The sequence below is a fragment of the Gallinula chloropus genome, assembly GCF_964237585.1.
Source record: "Gallinula chloropus genome assembly, chromosome: Z".
In the NCBI taxonomy this organism is placed as follows: domain Eukaryota; kingdom Metazoa; phylum Chordata; class Aves; order Gruiformes; family Rallidae; genus Gallinula; species Gallinula chloropus.
In genome coordinates, this window is record NC_140089.1 from 89983976 (window position 1) to 89997170 (window position 13195).

At 48.1% G+C, this 13195-nt stretch overlaps 1 long non-coding RNA gene across 3 annotated transcripts; it reads right to left on the reverse strand.

The window, feature by feature from the left end:
* Window positions 1-237: 237 nt before the first annotated feature.
* Window positions 238-10862, reverse strand: LOC311203455. Of its 3 annotated transcripts, none has more exons than XR_014617970.1 (4): window positions 10843-10862; window positions 2297-2484; window positions 1606-1798; window positions 238-374 (listed from the first exon to the last, which is right to left on the reverse strand). It is a non-coding gene; the product is annotated as an uncharacterized lncRNA (long non-coding RNA). The 3 variants fall into 3 exon arrangements; XR_014617971.1 differs by lacking the exon at window positions 10843-10862 and adding an exon at window positions 2578-2770; XR_014617972.1 differs by lacking the exon at window positions 10843-10862 and adding an exon at window positions 2578-2770 and having other exon boundaries at window positions 284-371.
* Window positions 10863-13195: the final 2333 nt, after the last annotated feature.

Consider the following 13195-nt stretch of genomic DNA (forward strand, 5'->3'; position numbering starts at 1 on the left):
TGAACGCAGAAGGCCGAACTCTGAGCCGTGGGTGGCTGTTCCGATGCGTCCACAGCAGGTTACTGGCTGCTTGACGTGAACTCTGATGACATTTCAGCAGGACTTACTCTATTTATGTCGTGCCTCTGTAGGCAAAGCCCTTAATAAATATTTTACATAATTTCTAATGACAACGAATGGAATTAATCATTTTACAGGTATAGTATTACAACTCATGTTTACTTTTTAATTGATTTAGACATTTTCAGATTTTATTTCATTACAATTAAATATCATCTACTTGGAAAAAATGAGCATTTTTCTTAATTTCGTACCAGACTTGATGCCAGTGTCATTTTTCCAGAGCACATCTTGAGCCTCGTGTTCCCAAACTGCTAAAGCAGGAGAAAGCTATGTTGGAAATTTTCTCTACACAGGCTGTATCTCCAGAGCAGCTCCTTTCATTGAGCACATCAATATTTTTCTGTATCCAGAAGTATGAACTGGATGTTGCATTTTTGTATAAATATTAGACTAGTTACAAGTCAAGGGAGAATCATAACATAGCATGCCAAATCTCATGGTCAATAAAAAAATTGCCTCGTTACTGGTAATAATTACATGTACTATAAAGCGTTTTGGGGAAGGGTTGGCATTAATCACTCCAGGACAATATGCTTAACCCTGTGGTTACCTTTGTATAGTGATTCTTTTATTCTCCTGTCCTGGTTACTGTTTGCAGCGGAGGCACTGGGCGCTGCAGGAGCCGGGGGTCTGTCTCCTCTTTGTATGCATTTGCTAACTATCGATACGTAACACCGGGGAGGGGGGGGGCGTTTGTTTCTAACTGCACCAACTCTGAAGGCACTTTATGTAACACATGGAAGTCATATCTGGTTTTTATCATAGCCATTAATGTGATGAGATTCCCTCTCCTGCACATGTCTTTCTGGTGCAATATCTATCAGTTGTGAATTTGGCTGCTGCTGATGTATAAACGAGGAAACACCACAAACAGATGTAGAGCTGAGCCTGCAGACATGTTCCTCAGCAACTGGTTTTGTGATTGATTTTTTACCTAATCACAAAGATTTAATATACACTGCTATCTAATCGATTTTGTTACCTATGACATGTTGCATGCTTAAACTATGCTGTCTGAGTTGCATCTCTCTTGTGACGGATTAAAAGCAGAAGATGGGTATTGGATCCACTGAAGTGAAATGGCTACAGTATGGCTAGGGTAGGCTAGAGGGGTTAGCAGCTTGCCCACCTGTGTACCTAGGGACAGGCGTCTTCCCCAAGAGCCCAGCTCAAGGAGCCAGGTGACACAACTTGCCAGAAGTAGACTTCACCTCTCTGCCAGCAGCATTTTATCCCTGCCCTTACCTTACCCCTCCCTGACATGCAGAGCATGGGCATGAGCAGCCACACTGCAGAAACATGAATCCAGTAACACCACAGCGCTGCTGGTAACAAGCCCTAACACCAGTGCCCCCAGCAACACCTGTGCACTAGCAGGAAGTGCAGAGACCTCATTGATGCACGAGGACAGTTACTTGGCTACTGGAACACCAGCTAAGACCCCTTTTGTATTCAAGATGTTTCCTGACATTCCTTTCTTACCTTCTCACTTGACGAGAGCTTCAACGTGAGGAAGGGGGAGAGCATCCAAGTAGGTGAACACCGTACTGGCCGCTAGCCGTGGGAATGAGTGTGGGGAAGGTGCAGAGGAGGTGGTACTTCACAGCAAGCACAGCCATGGGCTTGGAGGCCCCAATGCAGGTATCAAAGCCTTCAGAGCTCCTAAGACTTCTGGCTGTGAAACAGAAACATTGACTCACACACAGCAGCAAGACAGCACCACACCTTGGGATCTTGCTTTGGTCCTTCCCTCCCCTCACCCTCTAAACCAGGTTTACTGATACCTGCCTACATCAAAGCCTTTTAGCTCTCCAGAACTGCAGTGTGGCACCTGCCTGGAAGAGAAATTCTCTTTTTAAGAAAATTTAGAAGGACTTAACTTTTCAGATCCACCCCTACTCAGCTCCTCTTATCTCACAAGCTGGCAGACACTCCAAGAGCATTCGGCGGGTATTAAACTGGCAAGGCAAAGTGCAGTGTAAGAACAGTAACGAATGTTGTGGCTTACTTCCAGGGAGGGCCTTTCCTTTCTAGGCAACACTAGGCCATGCCCTCAGAGCCGCAGCTGTTGCAGCACAGGAAGCAGCCTGACCTCGCTCAGGCACCAGACAGTGAGGCCCAACATGCCCCAATAAGTTAAGAGCACCTACGCTGTGAAAACAGGGGAAGGTACCTTCAGATTTGCTGTAAACCACGTGAGGCCAAGTCAATAGCACCGGCTCTGCAAAGGAGCAGTGGCAGCGGAAGCAGACCTCCTGCAGGGCTCTCCACGTCCGGCTGCGGGGCTGGCACTGAGCGCCTGAGCTGGATTCCCTGCTTTCCACCTAGGAGTCCTCCTGGGGTACAGCTGCAGGATCCTTTCTAGGAGAAAAAGCAGTGCAGAGTCACTTACTGTCTAACCCACAGTGCACTTGACACCCCAGTGTCACACCCTGCCCAACACCCTGTGCTCACATTCTCACTTCTGGGCTTGTTCCGCACAAAGTGGCCCAGGAGTATTTTAAAAGGTTCTGTGCAGCCACTTTCTTTGGGTCCCTACATGGTAATCACAGAGATGGTGCCCGAAGTGTTGCTGCTTTGCTCGCAAGGAGCTTTAAGGCAATGAATTCCCAGTTTTGGCCACAGGGCCTGAAGCACTCTGCAGCTGTCACCTGCTCACAGAGTCCTGCCTGGGAAGGCACTGATCACACTTACCCCACTTGCAGGCCCAGCTGCTGCACACCCCCCCACCCCCCCCCACCCCCCCCTTTTATCTTCCAGTCCAAAAGTAACAAGGACAGCGCTGTGTTGCCACAAGACCAGCCCTATGTCCATCTGTCCCATGCTGACCTCTGCAGCTTCTGAGTGCCAGGAGTGTGAGCACCCAGCTAGCACGACACACTGGTACTTAGCAGAGGAGGCTGCTGTGAGCGCCCATCCTGCACCCCCAGCGATGGCTGCAGCTTCTGGGTGCTCAGCCCCCCCCACACCAAGCATGGTGTTTGCAGCAGCAGCAGCAACTCTTCCCCCTGCTCTGGATGAAGTGTTCTGCACAGCGCTAAGGGCCAGGGAGAGTTGGACAGCGTCTGTAAGAGCTAACAGCAAGTGCCCAGACCCCTGTGACTGCAGGGCTGATTCTTAGTCTCTAGAGTAGAAAAAAGGTGCATGGACATCCTAATGATTTTCTTATTGTTAATACAAAAACCTTTAACTTTTGGATGTAAGCCTGCACAACAGAGAAAGAACCCTACAGGTACCCCACTGCACTGACAGACAGCTGCAGTGCATGGCAAACCCAGAACTGGAATCCAACCACATTAATGGTCTCTGCCCAGGGACAGCACCCCTGAAACCCCACAGACACCACGCCAGTCACTGCCAACGTCTAACCCTCAGTTCCTCTGCATTTACCCTCTTCCTCATGTTGGGTTTTTTTCCCCCTTTTCTGTATTGTTTGTGCATAGACCTCGTGTTTTCCTTAATTTTATAAATGTGCAGCTGTAAAACCACACACAGTAGCACGTGTTGTACCTTGGTACTGCAGTGTGTTGTGTTGGAGCTGGCAAGGTTGGTGGGCTGTCCGTCACCACAGCACGTTTGTCCCAGCTACACAAAACAAATACCTTCTGATTCCCCAAACCCAAAGGGACAGCTCCCGAACACGATGTTGCTATGGTCTGGGTTTATTAATAATAATTTTATTTTTATGTTCATGTTTTCCAAACATGCAAAGTGTCAAACCTTCCAGATGAAATTTACACTGTTTAATAATTTATTTTTGGTAAAACTGCTCATACCAGAAGGCTATTCAGAATTATCCTACCTACCCTCAAATTGATTTTCAAAGCACCCCTTAGACACAATGCTCATTTTCACAGTTCAAGCAGCCTGACATTGTGGTTGACACCCTCTAGGGAAGGATTGGTTTCTGGACAAAAGTCAGTTTCCCCCTTTCTTTTCTGAGACACAGTGAAAGAAACTGGTTTGTTTTCCTGACAGCAAAAGCTCAATGTGACAAAATGAAGTTGTTGTAATAAAATGATGCAACTTAATTAAATATTTAATAAAGAATTATGGAAGCTACAGCATTTTATACTTCAAATATATTTTTTGCCTAACCAAGGCTTGGTTTGGTTTTGTTAACAAAAGAACGGTGCCTTAGGGTCACAGTGGCTCTGCCTGGGGCATGTGGGGCAGCTGATGTGCACCCAACCAAAGGGATTAAACACTTCATCCACACACTCCACCTTCTGCACACACAGCTCCCAAACTCCTGCCTGCCATCCCCACTGCACTCAGGAGCAGAGCTCTGTGGGATGTTTTTAGGTGAATAAACACGGTTCCCTGAGAAGCGTTCCCAGTGGACACTTGTCCCTGGTTCCAGGTAGCTTTTCTCTAAAGTACAGTTGGTATCACGCAGTGTCCACTCAGGGAGCACTGCTGGGTGCAATACAAACACTGCACCTGCCCCACCTCCACTGTAACATCATCACTTCAGCACAAGAACTGGTGATGCTCCAGCAGACTTCCAGGAGAAGCCCTGCCCTTAAAGTGTCCCACTCCACAGCGAGTGTACAGAGCAGCACTTACCAACTCTGGGTTGGAGCCACACCTGAAACACCACAAGCCCTCTATCATTTTCATTATGCATTTTCTATGCTTGCAGCAGAATGTTCTGCAGCCACAATAATGCCTTACTTGCAACAACTCGACCAAGTGCAGTGTAACAACGCGAGTCTACACCTTGGTGAATCTGTTTTCAGCACTACAATTCCCATGTTGTACACTATGAACAGTTTATTAGCAGAAAGGAAGCAATGGTGCCATTTCTGTTAACAGGGGTGAACGCCCAGCTTAAACGAACCCAAACCACATGCCAAACCAAAACCAGCCCAAACCTCACACAAACCCACAAGCCGCTTCTGACCCAGCGGCTGCCCTCGGGAACAGCCTGTACACAGCAGGGACCTGCCTTGCACCAACACGTGTGTTGCAGCATGGCACACCAGCACAGGATGGCACACCAGCACAGGATGGCACACCAGCACGCCTACACCACCCACCAAGCAAGCACCCAGCAATGAGAAGAGGGAAAAGGCAGCCAAAGTGACTAGGCTAAAAGAGAATCTCTTTGAACAGCCCAGAAACACAACCTGCCATCAGAAGTACCAGTCGACAGACAGGGATACCTGCTGCGAATCAGGCACAGGAGCTCGACAAAGTCACCAAACCCCAGATGACACAGCCTGTTCAATCGAGTTAGTTGGTTTTGTGCGTGTGCCTGATGTGGTACATCATCTCACCTCGCTACTGCAGCATGACTTACCCTGCATTATTAATTAATGCACCAGTCTCTTTACTGTTCAGCTGTACCAACACCACAGAACAGCAACTAATTTACTTGGTCTAACTCATGCCCACCTGCATTTCCTCCCCTGGGTACTAGTTTCGGACAGAGCTGCCCACCTCCCCTCCCTTTGCCCAGCCACCACCTCTTTGTCAGCCACGTGGCACTTGTCAGAGTTAATTCTGCCAGCAAATGCTGCAGCCTCCCCGGGTGCTTGAGCTGACTGCTGCACTGGTAATGTATGGCTTCACATGCGCAGACACCCACGTACTGTAAAACAGCAACCTCTGCAATGCTGAAACACAGGGATAACCAGCTCTCTTCACAAGAGTTTAAAAACAAAAGCCACCTCGACATACACCTCTGCCAGCAATACCTACATACATAGTAATGTTTTGCCATAGTTACATCCAGTAGATTTAAGGAAAAATTAAAAATAAAAGGGTAACCTCCTCCCCCAAAGCCTGCAATTCCGTTTGTGTTTGCCACTGGAAGTGAGAAACATTGTGCGGCAGGTAGCGTTATCAGGGGTTAAAGAACGCCCGTGCAAATCCCTGCTAGCAGCTTTTTGTGTATGGCCAGTAAGGTCTGCCCTTGCGAAAGAAGAAACGGACCAACCACACTACACACCACAGCACCCAGCCCCAGATCCATTCGCTACTTGTGGGCACCCGCAGGCGATGCTGCAGCAACTGCACTGGTGGCGAGCCCTGACACCAGGTTGCTTCCTACCCTGACATCCCCTGTTCCTGACAGGGGAAAGGTCCCACACCATTCAGATCAGCTCCCCTTGAAATTTGCTGCTATGGATAAACACGACCACACCAGACCAAGTTAAAGATCCAGCTGGACAAGTATCCGAAGGGCAGAGTCTGCCAAAACATCTTGAGCAGGGCAAGCAGTTGTGCTTCCAGCAAATGCACCCTCGACTGGAGTGACATGCAGCCTGAGGCCCCACTGCACAGGGGACGGCTTCTTTTTCTTTGCCCAGAAACAGCCCTATCACTTAGTGTTGTTTCAATAAATAGTTCAGAGGAAAATCCAGTACTTGCAGTGCTAGAGCACAGCACCCACAGCATTCCAGCATGAAGGAGTTTTGTTTAAGTTTATTTTGACCCTAACACCTCTAATCTTTTGCCCCTGTGCTCCTCAGACAGCTGTACCCACTCACTGCCTCTGTGTCTACGGGGGCTGTGAGTCCCCTTGCTCGCCAGTCTGGCCAGCTGTCCCAGCATCACTTCCCACCAACACTCACAGGCACCAGCCTGGTGCTCACACTCACCTCCACCTCGCTCAAGGACTCTGAAATACAGGCTGACTACAGGCCCAAGGCAAGAAAGCCCGATGCACACAGCCTCTGGGTCCAGTTCCCACCCACCCCCTGGCAGAAACCAGTCCTAGCAGCAGGCCAGGACCCAACCAACAATAAGTACAGCCGTGCCACTGGCAACACCCCAAACAGCCTGCTGACCCCGCAGGCTGGCATCGCCCTTCCGTACCATTTGGAACAGCCGGCTGCAGGTCTGGTGCAAAATGACTCCCAGCCAGGAAAATGGACCCCAGAGCGCCAAAGCCAGCCTCAGGCACCCGCCTCGGCGTCAGCTCTTCGTGCCACCACGCACCCCACAGCACCAGGGGGACAGACCTTGCAACTCGCATTTGCCAGTGCCCAGAAACCGTGACATTGACTTGGCAGGATTGACTGGGCAGGAGTAAGGCAGTAGAGCAAAATGGCACACGAGAGAATGACAGTGACTGTTAAGACTTAGTTGTAACTCTACCTGACCACTGAAAACCTACTGCCAGTCACAAAAGGCTGACATGCCTTTAAGATGAGAAGTAAGAAAAAACCACTGCAGGCTCCTGCCCTCCTGAAGCCAATACCTCCCCTGCTCCCGCAGTCGTCAAGGGCTGACAAGTTGCATGTCATGCTTTTCTTCCACCCCAAAGCTGACTCTAAACAAACCTGACTATCATTTACATTCCTACACACTGCTATCACGAGAAAGGCACCCAGAGTTTGCTATGGCAACCCAGCAGGAAACGCTCCCCTTGCAAACATCTCTGACATCAGGATCACAAAGATAAATAATCTCTTGATGATTACTATTGATTATTTCCCCAGCCTTTGATTGAGAGCCTTGTTCAAACTCAATTTATTCTCGCTCAAATGCATCTGGTAGTTTCATCCAACTCATTTTCTGCCTTTTGCTGTGGGTGTTTCATTGGCTTGAAAGAGACTCAAGTTTAAAGCTCAACATGAGCTTACGTATTACATAGGTAATACGTTCACATTACACGTATACTCATTACAAATATAGGAATCCATTACCCTTTAACCTGTCAGATCTCAACCACAATAATACAAGTGTTTTACTCCAAGTCTCAGTGCATTTCCCTCTGATAATTCTCTGTCAGTAACGTATGACAACGCAACCACATCAAAGTTTCATGCCCATAGCTGATGCTTTCAAACTCATGTTCTAATAATGTGTCACAGTGTTTTTGCTAATAACCTTGATGCTGGTTGAAGCAGCATGTTACACCATGAAAGGGAAGAAGGCAGCAGCAGCCACCTTACTGGAAGTGGGGCTTTCTGCTGGTACGCAGGTATCGAGCTCTCACCAAGACCCAACAGTTACCAACTGGAGACAGACACGGTGGGTCTGCAGCTCTGCAGGGTCCAGAAGCTAAGGAGTTTACAAAGAAGTTACTGGATAATGCATGGTGGTGCCACTGACTTTGCTGAGGCCAAGGAAGCTTGGCCTCCCAGAAAAAGGGCTTTGCTGTCCCTTCCAACCCAAAGCAGTCTGTGGTCCTATGGGTTGAATATAGCAAGCTTGACCTTGTGAAGTGCAGACACACTCATCCTCTGCTAACAAAAACACTAACCGTAATCACATTTACACAGCAAAGTGAGCAATAACTACTGCCCAAACTAGCTCAGGTAGCAAAGTCACAGTACAGCTAGCACAGGTGCCATCGCACGAGTTACAACCACAAACTCATCTTTGCTGCCTATGTGCTGCAACAGGCAGGACAAACCTGGGCATTCTGCTTGTTCTGCTCATTGGGACTAATTACTTGCTCCACATTGTCACTTTTTCAGGCTGACTACACAGTGCTCCATTTGTAGGTACAAACACCTCGTGCCACAGAGGTTTTCTGTGCGGCTGCCGAGATTTCCCCCAAGTTGTGGTGAACTCGACTTTCATTCTATCAGGACTGGATTAGCTAGAGGACATGACCTGCCTGTGAAATCAGTTTTTAAACAAATGGTAAACTTTGAACCTTGCACTAAAGTTAAAGAGTAACAGAGATGGATGTTAGATCAATACTGGGCAAATATTAGTTGCACGCAGCGGACAGACACTTCTCTCCCATACCTCCAAGTATTTCAGTATGCTGAGACTGAACATGTCTTCAGTTTTAAAGGTTTCTTTACACAGAAAAAAGAGGGGAAAAAAACCCCATACACACTTTGAAGCAGCAGGTTAATGATTTATGCTAGCTGCAGAACTTCCTTCCTCTGCAGTCCACCTAGATTTCAGGGAATCGAGGGCTACTTGTTCCCACAACTGACAGTGTTTCCCCTACCATCCCAGTGATTTCCTTGGCTCCAGCGCTTTATCGCTGCCAACAACTGCTTTTAAGAAAGCAGCCAAGTTTTAAGCAGTTCTACTTCCAGATCAAGCATGCAGATGGCTCACTGTCTCTGACCATTTAATAACAATGTAAATAGAAATCATGATTGCATGTTATCATCTCAATGACCTGTTACAACACACCCCTCTTAGACTCACAGTATTTCCCAACTGTACCCCCGGGTTTAAAAAAAAAGAAGGACTAGCATATTCAACCCAAATTATGAATTTGTTACTTGACAGCAAGGCACAAAACATCTCCCTGGCACTCCTTTCTGCCTTGTATCTGGAACAACAGTACCAACCCTACTGCGAGCCTGCAGAGCACCCGATACTCAGGGAGAATTAATGCCCAGGACAGACAGGCAGCAGTGATACACGGCATGGAAGCAGCCCAAGACAAATCACAGCGTTCCTCAGACACGCAGATTTGACAAGTGCTCTCTTGGCTGCATGTGGATAGTGGCACTCTACCAGAACATGAACCACAACTGGCTTAAGTGCAGGTGCAAAGGCTCTATTGCTTACCTGCTGTTCACCACTATGCTTTGGCAGCACATGGGCATAAAGAACTTGTAAGAACTGTAGTAAGATAAAGAAATGTGACTATCTGTACATCTTTTGGACTGTGGGTTCTCAGAAGCTGATGTCCTGTTTGCTAAGAAAACCGTTGATGTTAAACTGCCACCATCACTGTGCCTCCTTCAGTGGCTGTTGGAGCACAGAGAAATTAATCTGGACTTAGATGCAGAGTGAAACACTGCAGGGAGTCAGCATCAGGTTTCTTACACCAGAAGTTTGTACCAGAATGTGACTCTCCCAGGGTAGGGATTCCTGGAAGCAAGATTTTGCTTCACCTCTAACTTAAATGAAAAGCAAATGAAAAAATACCCATTTCCCAAGGAGACTCCTTACAATTTCTAACAGCTGCTCTCTTGTCTAGCCCCTCCCGGGTCTGGAATGCAGGAGCCAGAAAACTCAGATCCGATCCAGTTCCCAAACCTCTGCCACAGTTTCAGAGCACAGCCAATCCCTATGGTTTGGTGACAGATATCAAACAGAGAGCAATAATTTTACCATAAAGAATGGTAGATTTGCGAAGTACAACTCCAGTTCCTCAACTTCTGCTTACTCTCACTACAAAGTTATCTGTTCCCCAGCACACAGTCTCCTAACAGCATCAGTACCAGCAGCTTGCTATTACTTCTTTCTCTCTGGCAATAAAAGCGCAGCTGGCACAGAGCAGCATGCACAGCGTCAGGCCTGGCTCTGAGCAGGACAATGGGAACTCCCCTTACAATGTCTTTGCCAAGACCCATTTTCTTGACATTACCTTACACAGCTTTGACCTGGCTCTGAGAGAAAAGAAAGGGATGAAGAAACTGCTACGCCCACTCTTAAGCGTGTTTTAGCCATTGTTCAAAAGGTCTGAACATATCGCATCCCTTCCTCCTGCTCCTCTGTTCACAGGACAAATCAAAGCCGAGCCCACTGCCAGCACCCACACTCGCAGAAAGGGCGGACAGACAGAAGTCCCAGAAGGGGCAGATGTTATGTATTCACCACAGCTTTCTTACACTTCCTACTGAATGTCAGCTCCATCTACAGCAGCTTTATGGAAATATCTCGAGTACAGATGCATGGATGTGCTGCCTGGAAAAAGAACCAGGAACATGACAGAGGAAAGACGGAACCACCACTCTGACTAACAGTGTAAGCAGCACTCCACATGCTGTGGAAACAAACTACCTGCAATCTTCAGGAGTCAGAAGAAGTCTCATTTAACAGCAACAACTGAGAATCAACTGTCACAGCAGCTTTACACTGATCTGCAGAAAGATCTGTCTTCAGGTTTTCCTCTGGGACAGTCACCAGTTAAAAAACTGCCTTTTGTCTTTCCCTTTTCTTTGCCCAAGGCTGATGTATACATACACGTATAGCTGTACCACCTTTTATCTGTGCCCTGGCAACTGTTTGAAGAGCTTTGTTTGGGCACATCTTTCCATACCCTGAAGGACAGGAGTCCAACGACCAAACAGTTCACCCGGTCATCTACCAAGCAGCTTGTTTGCTCTTGCCTATCAGCTCCTACTGGCAGACCAAAACGGGGGGCAGGAAGGTAACACCACCCAAAAACCTCAAGCCAGGGAATCAGCAAAATGATTCACATTGTGAAACGTGAATTGTGCCCTAAAACGCACTGAAAAGCCCACTACACATCCTTGAGAAGCTCCTAGGCACAACTGCTGCCTCCCTGTTGTTAGCTCTCCTGCTGCACGGTACATGGTTATACCAAGAGTTCCCCCTTCACTCCCAGCAGCTTCATTCTTAGGGAATCTGACAGATTTCTTGCAAGTGTGAAGAGCCCTGTATCAAGCAGATTTCCCCCTCTGAATGCCATGGCATCCTGCAGCTCTGGGGTGCATCGTTCTTCCCCACACAGAAACCTTACAACTCTTGCCAAGTTGTCATACTTTATGGTTTTGGCACTAACCATACACTTAACTACAGCCTGTAAGACGTGGCACAAGCTAGCTACTTGCATTCATTTACAAGGTACAGCTAACAAAAGGAAAAAACACTTTAAGTCTAAACCATCACACCAACAGGCCTGTACTGAACGTGTTAAAATGGTCACACATGGAGCACAAGGTCCTCTGCACTGAAACATTTGTCCTTAAAATAGCTGACCTGAAGAAACTGAGGGCAGATGCATCAAAAAAAGTGTGGCCAGAAGATTGAGAGAGGTGATTCTACTCAGATGCTTGAGGACCAGGAGCCTCTGGCCAGTGCTCAGCACTTCCCTGTGACACTGCCTGAGCCCGTCTGCAGCACCCAGGACTCCGCTGCTCTCGACCACTGTAAAACACAGCAGTTCATCTTTACTTATGGCTTATTCTCAAAGTGAAAAAAAAAGTTTCTTGGGGACACTGCTCACTAGCTCCCAAGGCAGCTTAAAGTTTGCTCTCTTGAGATCCAGCATAGCAACTCTGCTGACCTTTTTCCTCCAGACACCAATAATTTTAAAGTCTACCCTTGCACAATCACTGCAGCCAGGACTGCCACCTCCCACAAGTCCTTCTCTAGTCACAAATAACAGGCCTGGGAGGGCAACTTGCCTGGCTGACTCACTGAGTACTCAGGACAAGAAATCATCTCCAAACGAGCACAAGCATTTCCCAGCCTTGCTTGTCACAGCAGTATGGGACTCATGTGTGGTTCAGTTACTTGCTAACCCTAAATCAAAATGGGACTTTATGTTCCACCAGCCTTTAAGAATTGTGAAACAAACTGCATCTTGCTACACAAGCCACTCAGTTCTATGAATCGCCCCAGAGCGTTTGTTCTTTTACCTGAAGTTAAAGCAGAGCACTGGCTGCCTGCTCACCCAGAGCTGATAAGAATGATTAATATTTGACATTCCCAAGCTCACACACATGAAATAGAACCAACAGGCTATCCACGAGAAGATCGTGCCTCAATGCTCCACCACACTGGTTCGCCTGCATGTCTCCCCACCAGAAGGCATCCCCCGCAGCTTTAAAACACTCGTTCCTCTCCACACGACAGGGCAGCACTACAGCACCCCCCAGCTTAGCACAGCCCCAGTGTGCTGCAAGAGCCTAAGCACCACAGCTCCCACCTCTTGCACCCAGCTTGCCAAGGAGCCACACTGTGCTCGCGTGTTAACCACACCACTGCGAGTGGCCCTAACGGGGTCTGGGGCCCAGTGACAGAGCCTGGTGCAGGCATCAAGCAGCAGCAAAGCTCTCCAGAGAGCCAAAGCCCTAGCAGCCCAGGCAGACAGGTCCTGGAGAAGCAATGCCCTCAGCAACAACCAGATTAAGAAAAGGCTGGTGCTCGGTACATTTCAGACCGAGTAATCTTTAACAAAGCCAGACTCCAGGGAAAGGCTCAGCTCTGACCCCAGGCACAGCAGACCCGAGTGCCACCTTTGTACAGTGCCATTCCTTGCACTCAGCCTTAAGGGGAGCTGCACAGCACGGGCACCAGGAGAAGGCTCTAGTGGAAGCTGGAAAAACATCAGCCAGCGTCTGGAGCAGACACCCACTTTCCATGGCGGACAAAGATTTGTGTACGT